This window comes from Sebastes umbrosus, chromosome 2 (genome assembly GCF_015220745.1).
Source record: "Sebastes umbrosus isolate fSebUmb1 chromosome 2, fSebUmb1.pri, whole genome shotgun sequence".
NCBI classification, from domain to species: Eukaryota; Metazoa; Chordata; class Actinopteri; order Perciformes; family Sebastidae; genus Sebastes; species Sebastes umbrosus.
This window is the reverse complement of record NC_051270.1, coordinates 35,220,473-35,225,927: the sequence shown is the minus strand read 5'-3', so window position 1 is coordinate 35,225,927 and position 5,455 is coordinate 35,220,473.

The window sequence follows — 5,455 nt, the reverse complement described above, 5'->3', positions numbered from 1 at the left end:
ATGAGCTGAACGGAGACTTAAGAAAGTTGAGTGTTTTGATGAAGCGGGCAGCAGGACTGCTGACTTCTTCTTTTCTTTCTACTTAGTTGGAACAAAGAGCTTTTGTAATGCCTCATCACTCTTAAAGAGCACGGCTGAAGTAAAGCTCACACACCACCATCCGTATCTGACGCCAGCTGAAATACATGACAGCTGCTTCGGGCTACTTGCTCGAAGTATTTCTCTCCCAGAATCAGCAAATGGGCCTGCGACTGCTCCAGAGAGCCACGGTAGGGACCTGCCTCCCTTCAGAACGGTTCAGTTATGTGGGCCCCTCGAGGGCCAAGCCCAAATTTACTTGGACCTGTCACAGCCACACAGCGGCGGGCTGTCAGGCCGGCCAGAGCTATGCTGGAGTGTCCTCCACATCTCCTTAATGGGTAATTCAAGCTTCTTCCCTCCGGCATGACACCTAGTAGAATAGGATCGGAAACTAGTTTCTCATGCTATGAATATGCTTAGCTCTGGTTAATGTCTTTTATGAAAAATAATCAGATTCTGTTGTCAACAATGTTTATTAATATGTTGCTCCACCAATGGATGATGATAGGTGTGTCTCGGTTTATGTGTCACGTGTGTTTTGTTTAATATGAACCGTAGGTGCAAGGAAAATTGTCCAAGTTGAATAAAATGCAAATGGTGGAATTGTGCTGTTTGCCACATACAGATATTGGCATTTTCCATCTCATTCATTCAGCTCAACATGCTTTGTCTAGTCACAATGGTGTAGCCGCGCATCCTGAAAACACATAACCACGCTCTCTATTCATGTGTCCTCAATAGACTAAAAAATCATTCTCTTTTTGCCCTCAGTTGTTCGATGATTTGTTTTCTTGGGGTCCAGTTGGAGTGACCTGCAGAAGACTGGCTTAATCAGGTTCATATTTATCATTTGTAGATTGCAATATAATGAGTTTTTATTACAGATACATGGATAGAATTTAAAAATGGGTGTAAATGTTAAATACCTCATAAAAGCATTGGTAGAAGAAGTGCTAATTTAATGACAATGATACAAATAGTAATGAACTTTATTTATACAGCACCTTTCAAAACTGCTTTATTAGGGAAAAAAAGATTAAACATGTAAAAACATTACAATATAATGCAATAAGACAGATAAAAGGACAGAGAACGAATGAATAGGTGGGGTATACCCTGGACAGTCTGTCACGGACACACTTATGGACCAACAAAGTGTCACATCATTCTGTGAAATACTCACCAAATTTAATCTATTTGTTCATGTACATAAACACAAATTTCCTTTTTTTTTCGCGATGTTCCTACGAATGTCCGGCAACGTGTCAATTTCCGTTCCAGACTTTTCAAATTAAAATTACTTAGTTAGGTTTAGGAAAAGATTGCGGTTTGGGTTAAAATAACATCGGAAGTGGCGTAATTTAAGTACGGAAGTTACATGACAAATACCTTTTTACAATTGAATTCTGGTTTAAAACGGGACACAAACAGCAGTCTCCCTGGTGAAAGTCCTGTGTTTTATGACCCACCCATCCACCCTGAACTCCTCCCTACGTGGCATTCGCCGCTCTCTATACTTCCTGGTTCACAATTACATGGATAAAAAGGTATTTCGTGCTGACCATCCCAAAAAAAATGTGAAATTTGTGTCTATGTACACAAATCAATACATTAAATATTGTGACTATTTCATGAACTGCTGTGCCACTAGGCTGTAAAGACAGACATCAGATAGATTTAGAGTAATTAATCCTTTATACAAGAGAGATAAAAAGTTGTTTTAACAGCAAAATCTGCTTTATGTATCAAAGCTCTCATGAACATGAATGGTCTCTTTCACAGTAATAATGATATATTAACCTGCAAGCAGCATTCCAGTGTTGTCACTGGTCCAGGTAGCTCGTTCATCATATTTTATGGGCTTATCATTAATTTATGCAACACCTTAATCTGCAAAGTAACTAGTACCTACATCATAATGGATGGATTTGATGGGTGTGAGGGAGTGGGCTTCCCACACGGAGCATACTTTTAATGATTATTACAAAATCATGATCATATCATGAAGAACAGGTCTTGAAAATATTATGCTGAAGCTTATAGTAAAACTCTGATAGAGATTGCTGTTTTTATGCATGAAATAGCGAGACGGCTGAGGGAGACACGCCTGTGGTAACTGATTTTACCGTCTATTGCGTCCATGAAAGCTCTAAGAGATGTGTTTTTCAACACAGTTAACCTACATGAAAATGAAAGCGTTAGCCTTCGGGAGGGAAATGAATAATATAGGCTACAGTAAGAAATAACTGCGTGTGCAGCGCTCATCTGAGCAGCTGATTTATCTGTAGTGGGATCGTCACAGGCCAGGACAAGCGGACTATGGTTTTTATTAGGGCTGTCAATCAATTCAAATATTTAGTCGCGATTAATCACAAAATGAATCGCACATTTTTTTATCTGTTCAAAATGTACCTTAAAGAGAGATTTGTCAAGTATTTAATACTCTTATCATCATGGGAGTGGGCAAATATGCTGCTCTAGCTTAAGCTTGGAGCATTATTTAACCTCCTTGACAAGCTAGTATGACATGGTTGGCACCAGTGGATTCCTTAGGTTGTCTAGTTTCATATGATACCAGTATCTTCACTCTGGCTTTAAAACTGAGCCCGCTACAACCTCCGGAAGATCGATTGTGTTAATGCGTTAAAGAGATTAGTGGTTTTAAAATGAATTTGCGTAAACATGTTATTATCACGTTAACTTTGACAGCCCTAGTTTTTACACAAAGAAAGATGTAACTTAATGTATTGTTACATTTGAACAAAATATAAAATAGCTCTGCACAAAACAACTGTAAGGGTGTTTGGAGAAGGTTAGCTGATTAACATTCACACATTAGCTCTTCTGTTTAGCTACTAGTCATTTAGCACCTATAACCCCAGTGACATATTAGAAGGCTTTCACATCAGGGACAACTACGCTTGACCCCAAAGTCCAGTTGGTTTCATTAGTGTGACACATTAGTGTGTACGATACCCGGACACAGTTTGTTGATCCGTGCCACCCGAAAGATCTCGGGTACAATTCGCATCAGGTTTGAAATCCAACTGTACCAAAGCAGGGAAGTGAACTGCTATTTAATGCGAGTAACAGTCGGCGAGTAGAGTTGCAAAGGCACTTCTCAACGCTGCTACTATTGCTAAACAATAGTAGCCATAATGCAAAGGTCAACTCCATTTTATCGGCTTGATATTTTGTGATTGGCGCACTTTTCTACACTGTAGTGATAACATAAAGAAATGTTACGTAGTGATGACTCAAGTGTACTCAAGTACTGAACAATTACTAATGTGAAAGCTGAGCGGTGGGGGAGTGGAGAGGGGGGCAATCTCGGGGATGGTTTGAATCAAGCGTACCTAATATAAAAACGCCCTTAGAATACAAGCCATATTCAAACACAGCTGAGGTTGTGGAAACGATTGTTCAGAAGTGAACCGTCTTGGTCCCAGTGGAATTTGTTTTCTTTCAGCTCGTCTTTGAAGAGAGCTCCCAGAAGAGACGCTCAGTGCTCCCTCTGCGCTGTCATCAACAACAGAATCTGACAAAAACAAGTTAAAGTCATTTGGTTCTGCTGGTTATAACTGCTGGCTTCCATCGGCTAAGTCTTTATCTTCCAGAGCTGCGCAGCTGCAGTTTGTCAGTCTTTATCATTTTGTCAAACAGTGCACCTGCTGGCTCAGAGATGCTCAGATAAACCGGCGTGTTTACGTTCTCCTGGCTCGAGCTGTGGCTGGCTGACTGGAGGTCTGAGCTCCACCTGCAGTTATTCATGTGAAACCCCTTTTAATTGTCTGTTCCTGCTGTAGTCCAGACAGCTGCTGATCACTTATCAGTTTGTGACGCCTCCTGCTCCTCTTCACTGTTCTCACACTTCACTATGCATGGATGGATTTCTAAACCTAATCCCAACAAGTCCTCTGTCTTTATTTACTGTGACTGTAGTCTTTGAAATTTGGCAGCTAATGAGGTGTATAAAAATACAGTTACAGATATGACCGGCTGCCAGAATCCATATATGTGACCTTAAATTCCATATCTGTGTGAACCTTTCTTTTAAAACTCTTTCCAGTTTCCAGTTCCAAGTTGGATAACCCACAACGTGACTTTCCACAGCTTGTCCACATAATGTGGAAACTGTTGTCGAAAATTGCCATCTTCTTTAATAGCTGGATATTTAGGGATGTCAATTGATCAAAATATTTAATCACGATTAATTGCAAATTAATCACACATTTCTTTTCTTGTTCAAAATGTACCTTTAAGGGAGATTTGTCAAGTATTTAATACTCTTATTAACATGGAAGTGGGCAAATATGGTTGCTTTATGCAAATGTGTGTATATATTTATTACTGGAAATCAATTAACAGAAAAAAAGACAGATATTGTCCAGAAACCCTCACAGGCATTAAAAAAATGCTCAAATCATAACATGGCAAACTGCAGCACAACAGGCAACAACAGCTGTCAGTGTATCAGTGTGCTGACTTGACTATGACTTGCCCCAAACTGCATGTGATTATCATAAAGTGGGCATGTCTGTAAAGGAGAGACTCATGGGTACCCATAGAACCCATTTTCATTTATATATCTTGAGGTCAGAGGTCAAGGGACCCCTTTGAAAATAGTTTTTCCTCGCCAAAATTGATTTAAGTTTGGAGCGTTATTTAGCCTCCTCACGACAAGCTGGTATGGCATGGTTGGTACCGATGGATTACTTAGGTTTTCTAGTTTCATCGTCATTGTAGCTTTAAAACTGAGCCTGCCACAACCTCCAAATGATTGAATAGCAGCAGTGCCTGACGGTGGCCTGTTGGATTTTTAAGAGGTTAATTGAAAATTGCAAGTGTCGTTAACGCGATATTATCACGTTAACTTTGACAGCCTTAGTTATATGTAAATTACTCCACAAAGTTGACATTTTACATTTCAATCCACTTACTGTAATATCATCAGATGTCTTATCCAACTTTTAATCTATTCTTTCTTGGTTAACTATTACCTATGGATTTTCACACACAGATCTTTCCAATCGTAGCATACAGAAAAAAAAAAAACATTCTGTCAATAACATGAATGTTCACTCCTGTTTAGTAATTTAATATGTTTTAACTGATGGGAAAGGGGATTAGTGTCCCCATCTGCATTTAAGTGCTTCAATTAGATTGATAAAGTCTGAACAATATAGTATAACTATTAAATAATGGGTTTTGTTTCACTATTCACTTCACACATTTTATTTTTATGCCATAAAGCCTGCGTCTCTGGTAGTGTATTCGACATACCAACAGCACTATGCTGTTAATACAGCTGTCTTTGTGGCATTTTGTTTATCCAGGTCACGCAGCAGCTGTGTAACAGAAGCAGCTATGCGAG